The following is a 21065-nucleotide window of genomic DNA, read 5'->3' on the forward strand; positions in this document are numbered from 1 at the left end:
ATGTTGTCTTATCTTCTGTGCTGTTGACCTAACCTGCCTTATGTCTGAAAAGTTGCTTTCGGCGCAGCATGCGCACCAACCCCATTGGTTGACAGAAAAAGTGACTGACATTATCTTTTGAGATCTGCTTTTTCCATGCTTGACCAGTACCTTTATCTGAACCGCCCATGCTTTTACTGTTACCTGTCAGCTTTTCCCTTGTCCCCTGCAGCTGCCATATCTTTTGATATCTTTTGCTTTTGTTTCCTTATGCTTTTTGATATCTTTTGCTTTTGGAATCTTTTACTTTTTGGAGATCTTTTCCCCTTTTCTAGGGATTGTGTTCCCTAGGGTTTCCCTATAAATAATAATGTTATTTTCTTAACACATCACACACAAACACTTAATTTAACCTCCTCCTTGCTCTCTCTGCCGCCTCCCTCTCTGCCTCCGTCTTCCTCCCTGATCTGCCCTGCTTTTCCGGTAATATATATATTATATATAATAAATTACTTATTAATTATGCTAACTTATAATCAAGACTTAAATCAAATCATTAAAACAATAATCTTATTTATAGGTTAACTTGTGCTTGTTTAAAGTTGGTTCTTGCTTTATCTTTCACTGCATCGTTTATCAAGTGAGTGATCTCGTACCTAATCCCTTTTTATTTTTAATGTTTCGGGATGTTCATGTGTTCATACAAACTTAGAGTCTTAAACTATTTATGAACTTTAGTCGCGCAGTATCCCATGTGTTGAGGACGTAGACTTGGCTGTTTATTTGTATGTGTGGATCATTAACCGTCTTGTCGGTCTATTCCGCAGTTTTCATGGTACCATTAGATGAACACGGGAGAACAATCGTTTATGATTTCTCTTTTGTTTACACTTGCACAGTTTTCTTGTTTTATGCTCAATTGGGAGCACAGATTGACTATGAGCTATGAATCTTAGACTTGATCCCGATCTGATTACACCCTTGTTGAAAACCAGACATACACATGTTGCGCGCAGATTTATTGTTATCTATGTATTGTATTAAACTTGATTTCTCACCAACACGCAAGTGTTTGACGTTTTATTTTAACACATGTTCTGGTTTGCTGTAGCTACATTTGGAGCTTGTGGACACGTTGGACGTTTTTACTTTTGGACCTAGATTAAAATGTATCAAGACAAGTTATTGTTGTTCGAATATTTTACCTTATAATATATTGAATTATGTTGCTTTATGTTATCTTGTGTTTACTTTGCGCGTGCGCGAATGAATGTATTTATTAAATATTGACACCCAATAGTGTCACGAGTAATGAAACAATATGTGGCGCCCCGATGTATAATCCGCCTTTGGTCGGGGTGTTACAGAGGTGGCTCGCACCACTAAGGGACTAGTACTAAGCCAACAAAAATATACCTTAGACATTCTCAAGGATTATGGTTTAGAAGGGTGTCGGCCTTCTACTTTTCCCATGGAACCGAATCTGAAGCTTGATAAAGGAGAGTCTGAGCCAAAATTTGATAGCAACAGGTACCGTCGTATGATTGGTCGTTTGCTTTACCTACAGGCCACTAGACCTGACATCACTTATGCGGTAAATGTTTTGAGCCAATTTGTTGCCGACCCGAGACAAAGTCATTTAGATGTTGCTCATCGTGTACTTCGTTACCTTAAAGCTACTTTGGGACAGGGGATACTTCTTCCGAGAGAGGGAGGCAATACCCTCGCCGCATATTGTGACTCTGATTGGCTTGGTTGCACATTCACAAGACGATCATAGACAGGATACATTCTTCTCTTGGGAGGTGCACCAGTCTCTTGGAAAACAAAGAAGCAATCTGTCGTATCACGTTCTTCCGCTGAAGCAGAATACAGCTCCATGGCTACTACTGTTAGCGAGGTATTGTGGATGCGGTGGCTTTTGAAACAGTTAGATGTCCCTGTAGAGGGATCTACGCCTTTATTTTGTGACAATCAAGAGCTCGACACATAGCGAATAATCCTGTCTTCCACGAATGAACCAAACACGTTGAAATGGACTGTTGTTTTGTTCATGAACGTGTTGAGAGTAACGAGATCACTCCTTTCTCCATAGAGTCTAAAATGCAGATTGCTGATATTTTCACTAAAGGGTTAGGAGGTCCACAACTTCATTTTCTACTTTGCAAGTTAGGTGTTGTCAACTTACACACTCCAACTTGAGAGGGAGTATTGGAATTCAAATATAGAATTCAAATATAGTTTATACCATATCTCTTCCTAGTTTATTCCTATATTCTAGCAATTGTATTTGAATATTATTATGCTTCCTCGTTCTTTTTTTCTTGTATTTATAGGGATCGATTTCCCTATTGCAAAGATTACATTTAATAAAATATAACACCTTTGATATCATAGAAATCTTCAGAAGCTTGAAGCAACCAGTAAGGTTCACGGTTTATGTGACATGAAGGTCATTTTTCCGGTCTTGAAAACATCCTCTTATAGAATACACGGTAAGGGTAATAATGCGTATATCAGACCCAAGTTGGTGGTACCGTCAGACTTGCGTATGCAAGAGCCTTATGTACCAGGTCATATAACAATTAGTTACCTAGGATGTTTCAACTTGGTGGAATCTAGAAAAGTAGTTACAATTGAACATTAGTGTAATATATACATTGTTAAAAGCACTACGTGAAAATTGACCTTTGGCCACACGAAAAAAGTGTGGCCGTAGGCCTTTAGCCACACACATTTGGTTCAGGTCATATGTGGCCAAAGGTCGCGACCGTGGGTATGATATGGCCACACACAGTTTTTAGTGGCCTTATGTGGTAATAAGTGTGGCTAAAGGGTACATGCATTAGTTGCTGGCCATCAAGAATCCTCTCCAATAAGTGTGGCTAAACGGTAGAAATTGACCACATGACTATTCACTATGAGTGACCATTGCACGTATACAGCCACATGAATTCATGTTTCAGCCACATGAATTTTATAATAATGTGGCCAATAGGGTTGTGTTAAGCTTGCATTGTGACCTATACTGTGTGGATATAGCAAATAAATGGCCACTTAAATTAAAAATAGATTGGCTAATTATATCATACAGACACTAGAAATTACGTTAAAAGTGGCTAAAAATGTTTGCTTGCCACCCAAACACTCCTTTGTAGATTATAGTGTGGCTATTGTCTTACCGTTTGTCACATATAATGCTTTTTGTAATTTAAAGTGTGGCTATTATCAAACTTTTCGTCACACATAGTGAGGTATTGTGTGGCTAATCATATCATATAGACACTGGAGGTTATTGTCAATGTGGCTAAAAATGTGAACTTGCCAGTCAAACACTCTTTTGTAGTTTGTGGTGTGGCCGTTGTCTTACCGTTTGTCACACATAATGCTTTTGTAATATAAAGTGTGGCTATTATCATACTTTTGATCACACATAGATAAATGTGGCTATTTCATAAGTTTAACAGACACAATAACATAAATTCAAAACAAGTGTACATTAACAAACCTTCACTAATAAGTTATGAATTCAAAATATTTGAAACTACTACTAATTACTACCGACCTCAAACTTTCTCATAAACTAATCAAATTGTTTTTGCCTCCTTTCTTCGTTTTCCTTAAGTTTTTTCCATTTATTTCATTCGTTGCGCTCGTTCTTCCAACTCGTTTCTTGACTTTTTTACATCTTTTTCCATTTCGGCTCTAACTTTTTGAACCTGAAATTGTTAAAATATTAGCATCATAACTAGTAAAGGGTTAATGTGAGGCGAAACCTCAAAGCACAACGACTATCACGCACAATCACATTAGACATAATGTATACACAAACAAAAACTTGAATCGACGACTTGTTGGTGATAATAATCAATGTCAACTGTACTAAAAAGTCCTAACATGTATTCACACATCGTATCATGGCAAATCAACCAAACATTCATCATACAACTTAACTTATGATCACTTAGTTCACGAGACAGATTACAGCATGTACAAACTGATTTTATTCACTAGGAAAAAATTAAGTATAAATTCTACAAAATTTACCACAGTAGAATATATGAATTAGGTTTCTCAAAAAAAATTTATAATATTTTTCTCATACATACAAAACTTACAATAATTCAACCATTAAAGATATGTACCAACAGTTCAGAAGATTGCACAACAAACACTTGTATAATGGTTCTATCGACTCATTAATCTAATTTGTGCAAGACCAATTGGGTTGTCTTCAAAACTCATAATACTAACTTTCAGAACTGGAAATAACCCGTTTGGTTTTGTCATTAGGGAGTTATGGTGTCGGAAAGACATGCCAAAATATAACTCCCCGAATAAGCTTTGACCAGTGTTTTTGTAAAATCATAAAAACTATTCAAAACGTGTCCAATAATATGAGTTTAGTGAGTCATAGTTTAGTTAAAGCCCAATAATATGTCATACTTTCATCAATGAGCCTTATTGGACCTTAACTGGTGTTTGTGGCCCATTATAGCCTTTATCACATCATAGTTGCTCTAAGAAGGTTGTATAGGAATGTCATCAGTCATAGTTAGATGTTAATGACCGATAACATGTGATACTTTCATCAATAGGTCTTATTGGGCCTTGTTGGTGTTAGTGGCCCATTATAGCCTTTTTCATGTCATAGTCGCTTTAATGGGCCATATTAGTGCTTGTAATCTCTTAGTGACCTATTATGGCATGTGATATGTAACATTAGATATTTAAGGGTTATATCGTGTTATACGGAGTCATATTAGACCATAATAGACAAATATAAGTCATACATGTCCTAATGGGCCATATTGGGCCTTGAAATCTCTAATGGCCCATTATGCATATAATTTTAAATTGTGTCTTAAGAGGTACAACTCGCCTAACCCGTCGATATACACTAAACATAGGGGTGGCAAATGGGTTGGGTTGGGTCAAAACGGGTTATGGGTCGGAATGGGTTAGGGTCGAAACGTGTCAGGGTTGGAACGGGTCAACTAAAAAAAAGGTTGTTATGGTTCGGGTCAGAACGGGTCAGGGTCAAAAGGTTCGGGTTATAACGGGTCCGGGTCAAAATGGGTCAAGGTTGGAACGGGTCAAAACGGGTCTCGAGTCTTTTTTTTTGTGAACAAAGACAACGGAGGAAATGTTTTAGTTTTATCATTAAAATTCATGTTCCAGTCCAGTTCGTTTCAGCACTTAACAACTCATTTTACAGCAAACAACATGCTAAACAGCTCGTTTCAGCGACTTTTCATTCCGTTTCAGCACTTAACAGCTCGTTTTAACAGCAAACAACATGTTAAACAGCTCGTTTCAGCAAGTTTTCAGTTTGTTTTACCACGTAACAGCTCGTTTCAGCACGTTTTGACCAATTTTGCAGCAATTCAGCAATAAAAAATCAATAGTTCAGCTCGTTTTTGCCCGTTTCAGCAGGTTACATAACCAATACTTCAAAACGTTTTGTGTTTTTAATCCAGAAAACAAGTATAGGCAAACGTTTAGTGATTTCAAAACTAGTATGTAAGTATGTCCGTGTTTTCAATCCAAAACCTGGTGTCACGTGTAACAGAGTTTTCTCAAAACCCAATGAATGCATTTGACTCGTTAACTGTTACCTAGTACAAGTGTTTTAAGTTATGAGAGTCTGTTCAACAACACATGACTCTAAGACCCACGTATGAACTCACACACAAACACAAACTTGACCCGAAGAATCGTTGGTGATAATAAGTATGTCAACAGTACCGAAAGTCCTAACATGTATCCACACATCATATCATGGCAAAGCAACCAAATATTCATCATACAACTTAACTTATGATCATTCGGTTCACGAGACAGATTCTGGCATGTACAAACTGATTTTATTCACAAAGAAAAAATTAAGGATAAATTCTACAAAATTCACCACAGTATGATATATGAATCAGGTTTCTCAAACAATTTTTATTATATTTTTCTCAAGCGTAGAAAACTCACAATAATTCAACCATTACAGATATGTACTAACAGTTCAGCAGATTGCGCAACAAAAACTAGTTTAATGGTTCTATCAACTCATTAAACCAAATTGTGTAAGACCAATTGGGTTATCTTTTAAACTCATAATACTAAGTTCCAGAAGTGGAACCAACCCGTTTGGGTTTGTCATTAGGGAGTTATGGTGTCCGAAAAATGGACCAGAATATAACTCCCCGAATCAGCTTTGACATATGTTTTTGTAAAATCATAAAAGGTATTCAATACTCATCCAAAAATTACAAAATTTACCTTTATGGAAACTAGACTCAGAATACTATATCCTAAAATCAAAAATCAATCAATAATCATCATTTAACAGCGAGTTACAGACCAATCAATAAATGAGAACGAATCTGTCAGCCAACTGTTCTCAACAAAACTCAAACCCTAACATGTTTATGACATCACTAGGTTCTAATTAATCATGTTAAAAACCCTCGTTAGAAAATATAAATCCAACAATGATAAAAAGTAAAGATTCAAAAATGTCACTTGCAACTTGTATCAAGATTGTTTAAATTAGAACGAATACTAATCGATTGAATCCAAGACCTAATTGCTTACATTCAAACCCTCGAACACCCAAATTTCTCAAAATTAAAGTATAAATCACCTACCTAACCAAGATGAGCTTCAATCGATGTTAATGAGTGATGAAAGTATTAGCAGCAGGTGATAGATTAGGGTTCAGATTGGTTACTGAAGGGTGGATGTTGGTCACACAAAAGAATTAGAATGTGACTATTAATTATCAATAGTCACACTTTTGTTTAATGTAACTGTTAGCTTTTAGCCATACATATAAATTTACAAGTGGCTATAAAATAATGCTTTATGGTCACATAAACCCCTTAAGTGTGACCACATGTATAACCTTTTAGCCACATATGAAACAATTAAAGTGTGGCCATTAACTACTAACGGTCACACGTTTTGTTTGCTGTCACCGTTAACTTTTAGCCACATATAAAACTTATAAGTGGCTAACAAACAATACTCTATGGTCACATATACCCGTAAGTGTGGCCATATGTATTAGTTTTTAACAACATCGTTATCAAACTACTGTGAGCGTAGATCATATTTGGCCATAGTTTACTAAGTGTGGCAAGTAAAAGTCACATTTTTTATGAAATTGTGGCTAACGGTTTCGAAGAACTGTGTTTTTTGTCACACGAATTGAAAAAGTGTGGCTAAATGTTCCAGCAGGTGTGATTTTTTGCCACAAAAATCTAATTTATGTGGCTAAAGGTTCTAACAGGTGTGTTTTTTGTCACACGAATTGAAAAGGTGTGGCTAAATGTTTCAGCATGTGTGATTTTTTGCCACAAAAATCTAATTTATGTGGCTAAATGTTCTAACAGGTGTGTTTTTTGTCACACGAATTGAAAAAGTGTGGCTAAATGTTCCAGCAGGTGTGATTTTTTGCCACAAAAATCTAATTTATGTGGCTAAAGGTTCTAAAAGGTGTGTTTTTTGTCACATGAATTGAAAAAGTGTGGCTAAATGTTCCAACAGGTGTGATTTTTTGCCACAAAAATCTAATGTATGTGGCTAAAGGTTCTAACATGTGTGTTTTTAGTCACACGAATAACAAATGTGTGGCGAAAGCGACCTTTAGCCACACATTTAGACCGAGGTGTGGCAAACCGCCCAGAGCATGTGTGTGGCTAAAAGCCAATATTCACGTAGTGAAGAAATTTCAAAAAGTTGTGTTTTTGCTCATTGAATTAGACATTTCAAACTGTTGATATAAACATCCAGATTAGTGTGATTGATTTCGTTAATTAGCCAAACAGGGTTAGGTGGATTCGTTGATCCTCCAACCAATGGACTCATATTTTTTTTAATGAAAGTAAATTTCTTAAAATATATTTTTGTTAATAAATTAATAGTGAGTTGTGCCTTTGAAGTTTTAATTAAAATCATCATCAAAGATAATACTACGTTAATCCCCACAAAAGTTTTAGTCACACCGTATAGATATAGTGTGTTTTATTAACTGAACTGTAATTTTTGGTGTTTCAAAAAATAAAATATATCAAACCATAGGTCCATTTTGTTGGTTACTTTGGTTAATCATATTTTTCCCATCCCTAGTAAATTTGTGACTTGTAGTTTTTTTTATTATTGTTTTGATACTTCGACTGTTGATTTTTGTTTGATTTAGACAGGTTGGTTAGTTTATTAGATTCATCTTCATTATTTATGTATATTTTAACTTTTAAGCATCTAATTGAAATATCATTATCAATTTATTTTATAAATTAAGAATGTTAACATGAAAGTCACGTCTTACCTATTGTCAATGGTATATATGCTGTTTGTATCACCCACTGATTTTATCGGTAAAATTAGTTATAAGGTTTAAGATCTTTGTCATAAATCTAATGGATAGTTATAAACTTATAATTCGAGCATATATAATTCTTTTTACAAACAAAATAATATGAGGATGTTGTGGTAAAATAAACTTTGTGAGAATAAAATGCGGTGAGATGATTTACAATAAAACTGTATCAACTAGGCTTTAGATCCCGCGCTTCGCGACGGGACCATTAAGTCGAATAAAAAACATAAGTAAAAGAGTTAAACTATAAATTCGTTTCAAGTCGACACGAAGTCAGTCTGTATCAAGTTACTACATCGAAACTAAACAAAATAAATAAACTCGTCAATGCCAAAATACAACAAATTATATCATATGTAGAACAAAAAAACCGACACGTTACAACTGTAAACTAACACAAATTCGTAAACATAAATTAGTAAGCCAAATAAAATAGTTTAAGGCGAGGTATTAAATGTTGAAACGTGGATATAAAACCATGCGACGATGGGATAATTTTAAATCATGAAAAAAACTTCGGTAATTGTAAAGACGAACTATAAAAAATAGGTTAGCGAAGTTTAAAAAGATCATTTAATCAACCGACAAATAAAACATGTAAACCGACACTTGTCCAAGTTTAGTGTTTGAAAATATAGTTTGTTAAATATTTTAATTAGTTTAAACAAAAAGGAAAATAATAGAAATAAAAAACATCATTTTTATTTATGCAATTGTAAAAGGCTTGTAATTTAGTGGTTAAAATTAATAAAATATTAAAATAATGAATAGTAAATTGAATAGTAGAATTGTGAGTAAGAATGAATCTTCTATTTAATATATATATTAATTTCTTTCCTCACATCTCTCCTTTTCAACTGCTCCAACCCAACAATAACTTCGTGAGCAGTTTGTGTTGCTCGCATGCTGCCACTGACCAATTACGACTGCTCACTGTGTTTTCGGTTCTTACCACTCGGTTCACTCTCACAATAACTTTTAAGTTGAAACAAAAACATGTTTGAACTAAGGTATTAAAGATGTTTAATACACATTAAACACCTAAGATTAATGTTGGAGAGTAGGGATGAGCAATCTTGTATCGAGTACACATACCAACCAGTGCCGTCCCCGAGAATGATAAAAAAAATTTAGGCATCATGCGAGACAAAATTTGAGTCATTTCCTTATAATATAAATTCATCAATTATATATCAAAAAACCACAATAAGAATACATTGTTATCAAATAACAAAAAAAAAAGTAGTCATGTGGTTTTCAATGTATTCGGTGTATTTACATTGGTTTGGATCCACTTGTATTGGGTTTGATAACTTTTTAAAATGTAGCCATTCACTATATACAAGTTTTAATGCTACATTAATATGAATTTATTATATGATACTTTAAATAAAATGATACGATTAATCGAAATTTCTAAGTCAACAATAGAGAAAAATCATGTCGTCAATTAATTTACTTCTTGTTAAATACACAAAATAACTTTTGTCTTATATAATATATATTGTCTTGTGAATTGTATCGAAAACCGAAATATATAGATAACTTAATGAGGGTGTAATTAAATGAATACGGAAAACTATGGGGAGGTAAGTTGTAAAATGATTACTTGTAAAACATTCACATTGACAAAATCTTGTGAACATGCAGATTTGTAGATAACGACAAGTTAGATGACATAAAATGTAAATACGAGCATATAAGGAGAAGAACGACCTTTGACCTTTGGGCCCCTTTGAGCTTTTGGGCCTCGTGCAAAAACCGGCCCTGATATCAACCAACTACAATCAGTAACACCACGTATTTGTTTTTCTTTTTTCGATTTTGATAACTTTAATGGTAACTTAACCGATCAATACGGTATTCGGTTTATACTTTCCCATTTATTAAGTATCTGTATTTTTAGGCACGGTATCTGTAACACCCCAACCCGGAACAGGCTAACGTGTTACTATTACAGATATCAATCAACGCCACAATCCAAAATACAACAAAAATTAATGCAACCTACGTCATATTATTAAACAAAATGAATTAACTTTTAGAAGCTTGAACTTCATTTTTTTTTTATCTCTCATCACTAAATTCCCAGAATCCCGGATTACCTGAAAACAAAATAAGAAAAACAAAACAAGAAAACACGGCTGAGCCAAAAATTGCCCAGTAACGTAAAGAACAATGGTATAGGTAAGGACAGACGTAAGAGAATAAATATACGAACTTCAATTCAAACTCGAAACCAACCCTTTATACCTAAACATATACTTAATAAAATTCGGATGTATGATCCGACACTTGGCCAGAACATGGTCAAACGCATGCGGAAATATATCAGAACTATAACAAAAACACCCAGAGCCAGAAACATATAACTTGTAACATATAATGTGTGACGTGTAACATATATCGTGTAACATTTAACTGAACTATAATTAAATGCGAAACATAATCCGATACACGATCGGGACGTAATCTGAATATACTCAAATTTAACCAAATGCGTATACACATATCAAAACGGACCAGAAATATAGCGAAACAAAATATAATTACTAAAATACACGACGATGATGTTAAAATAAATAGGTCGTGTAATACGGAAGCACCCAGAGCCTAAACAGAGGGGTACACAGCTAGCTAGTCCATGCACCAAGGAGACGGTGTGGGTGGCGTGCACACATTGTTCCATCTCAAACAGAAGTCAGGAGTCAGGAGTCAGGAGTCAGAGCTAAGATCGATCTATACGCCTCTAAGTGGCCGAGGTACTACATGAGTACTTTCAGAGACGCCGTGAACTTTGATTACGCACTGTCACGATAAGTGCCATGTCAGGAGTCAGGAGTCAGGAGTCGGAGCTAAGATCGATCTATACGCCCCTAAGTGGCCCTAATACTTCAAAAGTACTAGTTAGAGACGTCGTGAACTTTAATTACGCACTGTCACGATAAGTGCCATGTCGTTGACGCCCCAACGACAAGTCAGAAATTGCTCGGGTAACAGAGTACAAAAACTAAAATCGTATAACTAAAAATATTCAAACAGGAACATGCAATAATGAATTCAAAATATATATAACCTATTGCATGCTATAAAATTAATATAAACATCTCATACGAATAAACCGAACTAGATCTGTAACTGACAGATAACAAAAATCCGCACTACGAAGTGACGGACATCGAATATAAAATGGACTAGAACCAATACTATGAGTGAAGAAAAACAGAATCCGTACTACAAAGTAACGGAATATAAATAGTACTAAGAGGAAACAAAAACAGAAACCGTACTACGAAGTAACAAGAAACAGAATCCGTACTACAAACTAACGGACTATAATTAATACTAAAAATAGCAAAAACAGGAAACCGTACTACGAAGTAACCGAATATAATTTATACTATGAGTGACAGAAACCAGAATCCGTACCTTATATGATTATAAGCAAAGCAGACGGGGTCGAGTTACCCTCAAGTAATGTTAGAACCTACACTTTAATTATAATTTTATATTAGATTCCAGGGATTCATTATATGATTTGGTTGAATTCCTTTTCTTTTATTCATATTATAACATGAATTATCTACTGATGTGTAATATGAACCCAACGTTAGATTTATTATGTATTCAACTAATGAACAAGAATTTGATTTTAGTTACTGAGTTAACCTCTAACTAAAACTACATATCCCTTTCTTTTGCAAATTAAAATAATTTTCCAATGACTTGGTGAAAAATAAGTTTATGACACTTTCGATCACAAAACTAACATATACTCACTTTTATAATCTTGAGGGATGTCCATATTTTTAAAGGAAACCATGTTTTAAAGTAACAGGAACCAAATTCATCAGGGTAATGGCCATATCTAAACACTTTTAAGCATAATAATGGATTGTATTTTAACTAGCAGAAAATCAAGTCATTACCGCAATATGTGAACAGCAACTATACTTAATCAGGGTTCCGGTGGCGGCTTATCTCGGAGGAGCAGAGAGCGGAGGTTCCGGTGATTCTTGAAACCACTAAGGCGTCCGAGGCTGTGACGGTTGTCTCCGAAAACGATCGTTAGCGGTCGCGGTGGTTTCCGTCAGAAAGTTTCCGGCAAAGGTGTCGCGTTTCCTGACGAACCAAGTAGTGGCAGTGGTGATGGCGAAACTCGGAAGAGCAGGAAATGCGGTGTTGGCGTCAACCAAAGGCGACTGCTACGGTGGCGGAGGTGATGACGGCAACCGGCGGGGTTGTGGTGTTGTACAGAGAGAGATTAAGATTTAAAGTTTGATGAATCGATATCATTTGAACTTTATCGTTTATATATATTAAACAAGTTATAAACACAATCAAATTCCTAAATAAGTTAGTTGTTTGTTGCTCAAGTTTTCGCTGGAATGTTACAAGTTGTAAACTTGCTCAAACTCAAATTCTTAAATTTCATATTTTATTCAAAACACTCATCCGTTGATGTTATTATTATTATTATTAATTATACCATTTACAGTTTAAAATAATATTTATATTAAAATTATGGTTATTCGTTTGTTATCTAATACAAAAGTTTGGGTTATTATAGTATCAATCTCATCTCTGTTAGAGTTCCTACTTAGGTATTCAACTACATATCTACATAAAAAAGATGTTGCTTTAGTTGAAAAACACCTGAATATAATAACACCTTGAGATATGCTTTGTATACTTTCAATAACGCTCAAACACACACTCTTTTCCAACAATATTGACGGTGCAATTCTGGCTAGTGTTAGACAGTTAGAGGAGGCGCAAAATCTGTTTTAAGCCCCGATCATTTCACATAAAAAAAATTCATGGGTCCCAAATTGGCTTCTACCCCCCATTATTTGGCATGATAGTTTGATCAAAATATTTAGATGATCTTTTTACTGTGTTAGACAAAAATTCAACAAACTTACCTACAGCCGATCATACAGATAAATTTATCAATATTCAAAATATTATTTAAATACAAATTTAATTTTAATAATGTTTGTAAGGCCTTAAGGGTAGTGGGGCTTGATCAAGCCCCAAGTGATCCAATACATTTACGACACGCAGGCGCTGACGTGGATCGTGATCAAGCCTCATTGGGTGTAGTGGGGCTTGATTGACTCACCCCAAGCTTGATTGTTAATTTACTCAAACCCTTGCTTAAACCTTGTTCAAGCCCCACAGTCCCGGCCACCCCCCTTGTCCGCGCCCCCTGATCACATGAACGACTTGGTTGTATTCGCGAGCCACGTTTGCAGCCACCCGGATCACAAATATTGGGCCACAAATAGTTATAAAATGAGGGCCTCATTATACTTTATACTTAAAATGGGCCTCGTTATTATCTTTTTTTTAAATACTATACTTGTAACTTGTAAGCCTCGTAGAGGTGTTTATTGGTTCAAACTCGGTTAGTTAGTTACTTCAAATCGATTATCCAGATTTGTGATTTTTTTTGTCACTATTTGTTAACCGAATTAATCCAAATTCGCAGGAGTCTTAACCCAACAAAATTCAGTTCGGTTCAATCTTGGTTAAAACCCGTATTCAACCGAGTAACATTTAAACTACAGTGTGAATTTAGAAGCAATCATATAAACTTATAGCTAAACATGTACATTTAAGAATGATATCCAAAATTGTAAATTCGTTTAAAGCTAAGCATTTAAATGTGTTTTTTATTTGTTTAAAAGCAAACGTTTATTTTACGAATATCTAATGCATATTCGTGTAGGGTTAACTAATTAGTAGTGCCTACCAAGAGGAAACATTCAAAATTTTTGTACCTTAAATTTGAAATATTTTATTATAATAATAACTATTTTTCGTGACGTGTTAACGCTTAAGCATATTATCGTGTCGGACTATAATGACAAAGGAATTGATTACCTGAGACAGCCTCGGTGATTTGTAAAATGTACGTACATATCAAACTTGTGCTCTTCTAATGAATTCCTGGTAGGTCAAACCTAGCAACCGTTAATATAAGCGGGGTGGCATAATGCTACTCTCGGGTAATCGGAGACAGAAAGAGAACCCGTGACAATAGTGTGAGCAAATTAAATCTTCTTCAAACCTGTTTTTACTCTTAACTAAAAAAATAGAAAAATAAATCATACATTTAATCAAATATAAAGAGTTAAAACCTTTTTATTTATTCGACGAAAAGAAATTGCCAAAGCAACGATAACAAAAAGTCTGAGTAGGCCCGGCCCGGCCCATACGCCGGTTCGACCGTTGCTTCCAACACACTACCCTCTACAAACCAATCACCATCAAACTCTTACCATCAACAACATCTGACGGCCCAAATTTCACCTACACTCCAGCTAACCGTGGACCTCACCTCACCTCACCTTACCTTATCATCACAAAATTTAAAACTACACTCATATAATCTTTCTAGCCGTTACATAAAACAAGTCTTCATTTCTAAGCCCATACAAAATCCCCATTTCATTATTATTCAACATATTGTATCTTTATACTTTATAGTTTATATATACATATAGTTTTGTGTATATATAGGTCAGGATAAAGAGAAACAGGAAAATGAAGAGTGTAAAGGGAAGAATCTTGAAGAAGTTAAAGACGATTAAAACAATCGGGTACTCGAAAGCCGAAAGGATACTCCATGTTAATGCGGCCGATGGGATGATCGATAAAGTTGAAACCGGAGTGTCCGAAGAAGAAGAAGTGATGCAAACTGAAAGAATTGAAAGAAAGATTGAAAAGAAGAACAGCTTTCCGGTACAAGAAGTCGAAATTATAGATGTGTCGGAGCTCATGAAAGACCTCGAAGAACCCGATGAATCGGATATAGATGATAAAGAAAATTCCCGGCCCGTGATTGACCCGGTTGGTGGTCGGGTTTGGGTACATTCGAATTCGAAAAGTTTAGGTGCAAGTGGAAGTCCTTTGTTGGAAATTGATATTTTTCGGATGTCGAATTTGGATTCGGGTATGGTTTTTGACCCGAATCTGTTATCGGCTTTCAAGCAGGCGGGTTTGGAGATTAAAGCTAAAGGTTTAGATCATGATCATGATCATGATTCGGATACCGAACCGCCGTTAAAATCATTAAAACTGGAAGGAACTGAGAATCCCCTATTGGATTTCGAGAAAATTTGTCCTCCGGGAGGGAGTGATTCGGTGATTTTGTACACGACCGATTTAGAAGTGTCCGAAAGACGTTTGAAGATTGCGCGAGTATTCGGTTTTTACTCCAGAGTTTTAAGGTTTTGTATGATGAAAGAGATCTATCAATGCATTTGGATTTCAGAGATGAGCTGTGGCGGCTACTCGGCGGGAAAGTGGTCCCGCCGAGGTTGTTTATAAAGGGAAGGTACATTGGGGGAGCGGAGGAGGTGTTGCGGTTGCACGAGCAAGGGAGACTTCGCCCGCTTTTAGCTGGAATTCCGGTTAATACATGGGACAGGCCGTGTGAAGGGTGTGCAGGTGTTCGGTTTGTGGTGTGTTTTCGCTGCAGTGGTAGCAGAAAGGTGGTTTTGGGCGACGGGGGGTTACCGGAGAAGTGTGGGGAGTGTAATGAAAATGGTCTGATCTTATGTCCATTTTGCTGCTGAAAATTATTTGGTCTGTGTATTGAGTTTGTTGTCATTGTTACTTGATGATATAATGTGTTGGAATATTTGTATTCATTTTTGTTTATGGGTTTTTCTATTATTAATATCATTTAAAAGTTTTCGCAATTGGTCGAGAGAACCTACTTTGACTCGGGAGATGTGGTGCTCGTTTAATTTGTAATACAGGTGTAACGAGTGGCTAATGTTGTAGTTAGGCCCATCAGTCCACGGAGTGTGGTCCCCATGCCGAGGCTGGGACCCACCCTAACAAACCCGATAACAAGACTCGACATGACTTTCGTCGTAGCAATGACAGTAAAATATAAAAAGGCAAAGAAAACACAGTTTATCAATACTGTAACATTTCATAGATTTATACATATTACTTTAAACATGTACATTTAAAACTGTTCCGAGTAGAAACACGACGTATGAAAAACAGGGCCGGTGTTAGGCTACAAAACCGTTCAACAAAAACAGTTAACCCGTTAACAATCTAATACGTTAATAGCTGTTGTATTACCGCTTGCTTAAGCTAAAGAGGACTCTGTGTGATGAAACTCAATCTGCAGCCGATGATGAACTACAGTAGTTGATGCTGCCATCAACCCTTTCTTCAGATCCGCCTGCAATTCCCTTATCGGGATTGCAGCCAAAAAGCTTTTAATATACTCTTTGCACGACTCTTTCCCTTTGCACACAATCTCGCTATCTTTACTTTGACTTTCATTGCCTTCGGCATTCTCACTCGGTAGTGTTTCAATTACCGTATCTTTGTCAAACTTAAGCAAGTAAGCCTGATTGCATCCCTCGTATAACCTCTCTCCCAACGTGTCAATAATATAATACGCATCCCGTTCAACTTTCAACATGAAAAAATGGTCATTCCAGCTTACAATGTAGACCAACGGGTTCATGCTGTCGTTATGATTTGACCCGATTTGACAGATTTCATCCCATATGCTGTCAAACGACATAGCACCATCAAGAAAATGAAGATCACCTTCTTTAATCCCTTCGAGCTGAAAAAATCCAATGAATTATTTTTCAGGGACTACATCAAGATTTCTAATCTTGGCTTGTAAAACGGTTTCAAGATCAAAATGTTTATCTGGAAACCGTTCTCTGTAAACTTCATTTTCACACAGATTTCTCCATTCTAATGACCCGTCTCGAATCAAGCTGTCGAACTGTGATTTTATCGGCATCTCGTTCCAGTTGTTTTGGAACCAATCGGCTATAACCGCAACTAACGCGGTGCATGCACTTTCACCGGCGGCTCGTTCACTTCTTTGGTCAATTGAAGCAAAGAAAACTTGCGTCTCAAGTTTCATATGCCCGTCTCTGCTTACTATTTCCTTCTTCTCCCAACTACCTACAGCAAAATTATCGTCTCCAAATTCGGAAACTGAACATCTGTTTGTATTCGTGTCCTCATCCGAAGAACTCAACATTCGGCGGTCAAAGTCTATATCATCACCGCCTTCTTCTCCAGAATCTTTTTTCAAAAGCGGTTCACCTTTGTTCTTCGGGGATCTAAAACTCAACTTCCTTTTTCTCCAAGGGAATATGCTTCGTTTCAATACTTGTGTTTCTAAAGGATCAATGATGGGCTCACTTGAATAACTGGTTTTTTCTTTATTGTTGCGGTAATATAACCAATCTTCATCTTCATTAGAACTTGAGTTGAAGTGAGACAACCCTCCAGCATGATTTGCATATGCCAAAGTTCCATAACTGAAAGATTTTCTAACAGCTGAATCTTCATCTTTGACTTCCTCCGAGTCAACTTCATCTGCGCCAATGGAGTCGGTGTCAAACGGGTAATCAGCATCATAGCTTCTAACCGAGCTTTTTCCATCACTACCCTCGTCTTCACGACATGCTTTTTTAGCCTGGTTGACTGATATACCCCTGAAGATTTTGACCTTCTGAAGACCAGATTTAACATTACCAGGTGATAACGGAAGAGGTATAATGGTTCTTTGTGCTTGTTCTGTACTCTCGTGCGGGATCTTAAGTTCTTGCAGACTCAGAGACACCTGCATATTTAATAAAAAAGGACTTAGCTTATTATATTAAGAACTTAACCAATTTTTTAAGCATAAATTTTAAGGGACTTACATTAAGTATGGGTTTATATTCAGTGATGCCACTAGGAACAGAAAGAGGAATGCTTATATCGGTCTCGTTTTGCTCACTAGAACAAACTCCGCAAGATTTAACGATCCGGTTGCAATACAAAAATTCCTATTTTTTGGTCCTTGATTTAATCCCTGAATAAGAAGAAACACATTATTAGCAATTTTAATTGTTTAAAGAATACTCATCAAGTATATACCTTTAAGACAAAAGAACAAAAAAGGAAACTTCTTTCTGTATAGAGTTATAATAAAGTTCTTAAAAGTAGTCATCATCTTTGTTCACAGTAGCTATGTAGGGACGACACGTTAGAAGACGCGCATTAATAATCAAAGGGCAACTTTAGCTTTTAAAAAGTAATATACTAATAAAGGCCACCCTCTTTTATTGACAAAAACTCGTGTTGAATATTGTAACGCATGAGGTGAAACTTTTTCTTCTTTAATCAGAACGAACCACTAAATACGAAATACGTGTATCACTCTCGGTCCTAAAGTATAGAGATTCCTGATCATCAAGTGATAACATCATACCAGTAATTTTATGTCAAATATCAAGATCAATGGCAGTGAGAACTGTAACTAATATATGATCTAATTAACCTAGTATTGATTTATTGTTATTTTATATCTATACATATTTCTGGTGATTTTATCCAGCAAATCAATGAGGTGTTTGGGGATAAGACTTGGAATATGCTGCTATGCTATGCAATCAATTTTGAATTTTGATACAGCATATGGCTTTAAGTTAAAGGAAGTGATCCACTAAGGCTATAGTCAACTATAATTATTAGCTTCATCATATAAAAAAAAAAAAACTTAAAAACTCCATATAAGGGGGAAAATAATTATTAATATTTATAGTTGAAATTGACATCTATGAAAACCTTCCCCAGATCACCCTTCTTCAATCAAGCCCAAAAACAAAACAGATCTTCAAGTTTTAATCTTTATAAAGAAAAGTAATATTATTATTAACCTCAAACTCTAAATATATGAAAATCTCAAATCAAAGCTTGTAAATTTCTTCAATTTCTTAAAAATACCATTAAAAACAATAAAATAACCAAACCCAAGAATTTAAAATTAAAAAAAAGAAAAAACTCCATAAAATGAGGAAAATAAAATTTAATAATTATAGTTGAAATTGACATGTATGAAAACCTCCCCTGATCTTCAAGTTTTGATCTTTATAAATAACTAATGATATTATTAACTCAAACCTAATATACCCAAAATAAATAAAAATCTCAAACAAAAGCCTGTAAATTTGAGTCAAGTTTAACAAAATTTCAACAATTTCTTAAAACCAAACATAAAATTAATATGTAATTTGGCTGAGGACTTACGTCGAACACCTGGAGTGCAACATCCCAGTGATGAAACCCACCATCTTTCAAGCCCATCAACTCACAAACAGCAACAAACTCTTCATTCCATTCAATAACCCCATCATCCTTCACAAAACCCTCTTTGGTAACATTCGTTCTCACACTCTTTCTCTTGAAACTCAACCGATTATTATTATTATTGCCCCCTTTCCACTTAACCTCAACCCACAGTTTCGAACAATCAATTGCAGTAGTATTATTGTTAGGCTCAATCAACTCTTGAAGGGTATGAATAATAATCTTGGCTTCGAATTTCTTGGATTGCAGCGGTGGCCATGGCCTCCATTTCATCATACCCACAACCATTATTATTATTAATTTATCATTGGCACCGTCTTTGTGGGTTTCAGAAAATTGGGTGAGTTTTTATAGAGGCTTAGGGAGAGAATATGCTGTGTCTGAACACGTATAAACGACGTCGTGTTTAATATGGTGTTTGTATATTGGTGCTTTGTGTGGTTGTACGTGACGCTTTATATTGGTGCTAATTGATAGAGTATCCGCGTAATTTGTAGTGTGTAATATACACGTGGATAATAAGATATAATATATTATAAAAATAAGAACTGGAAATAAAGACGTATACAAAAGACATATATACACAGATTTAAACATGTTTATTATATGTGTATATATACACAGATATTATTACTAATTTTTTAAAACTAGTTTGTAAATGGTTTTATTTTCTGTTAAATCTAAGTATAATTGCTTTTAATAACCAAACCATAATATGGTGTTCGATTATTAATTATTAGACTGTTCTCTATGGTAGGGGGTATCGAAGCATCTCCACAGTGTCACGTCAACGTCACGTAAGCACCTGGGGCATCAAAGCCCCAACCTATATTGTTCGGTTGTGGTTTAAAGCCATTGGGCACCCCTATTATATATATATATATATATATATATAATCATGATCATGAGAGAATTTTTTTGAAATTGAGAACTATGAGAACCATTTTGAACCACAAAAAACCCAAAAATAAAAAAAATCATAAACAAAAAAAACACAAAAATCAAAAGAGTAAAAAACCAAAATTCTTATTTTATCATCCCGGTTTCTTAAAAAAAAACTCAGTTTAGCTATATTATATACACATATGTATAATATATACATATGTGTACATTTACATGTTTTTTTGTACACATGTGTATAATTTAAGATAAATGATACTGTACATATGTGTATATTACGTAACTAAATATTATATAAAATTATACATATGTGTATAATACGACGTTTTTTTATTTTTTTTATTATTTTTTATTTTTTTTATTGAAACCGGAATGAAATATAAGAGAGATGTACGTAGCAATAATGGTGATGTATATTACTTTTCATTAATTATAAGTCAAAAGAGATGTACGTAGCAATAATGGTGATGTATATTTGCGTTGACGTTCAGATAATAATATAATAAATCGTTTTTAAATATTTTTGTATTTTCTTTCGTTAATAAGATATATTAGTATGTAGGTAATAATATAATCAATCTTATTTAATGATTAATCAAAATTTTTATGATCGCTTTACACTACTAATAACCATGTTTTCATAACTAGATCGGACAGCGAACCGGTCAGACAG

At 35.0% G+C, this 21065-nt stretch overlaps 2 pseudogenes across 1 annotated transcript; one reads left to right on the forward strand and one right to left on the reverse strand.

Annotated features, from left to right (window-relative positions):
• The first annotated feature begins 14656 nt into the window (after nucleotides 1–14656).
• On the forward strand, nucleotides 14657–16045 carry LOC143572939 (uncharacterized protein At3g28850-like; annotated as a pseudogene).
• Nucleotides 16046–16284: 239 nt separating this feature from the next.
• On the reverse strand, nucleotides 16285–19780 carry LOC143572953 (uncharacterized; annotated as a pseudogene). The gene is made up of 3 exons (XR_013142343.1): nucleotides 19433–19780; nucleotides 18064–18215; nucleotides 16285–17981 (listed from the first exon to the last, which is right to left on the reverse strand). The product of XR_013142343.1 is annotated as an uncharacterized LOC143572953 (transcript).
• Between the last annotated feature and the right edge of the window lie 1285 nt (nucleotides 19781–21065).

The sequence above is a fragment of the Bidens hawaiensis genome, unplaced genomic scaffold (assembly GCF_021521415.1).
Source record: "Bidens hawaiensis isolate Kalapana, Puna unplaced genomic scaffold, B.hawaiensis_p1.1 tig00026178_1, whole genome shotgun sequence".
NCBI lineage: Eukaryota > Viridiplantae > Streptophyta > Magnoliopsida > Asterales > Asteraceae > Bidens > Bidens hawaiensis.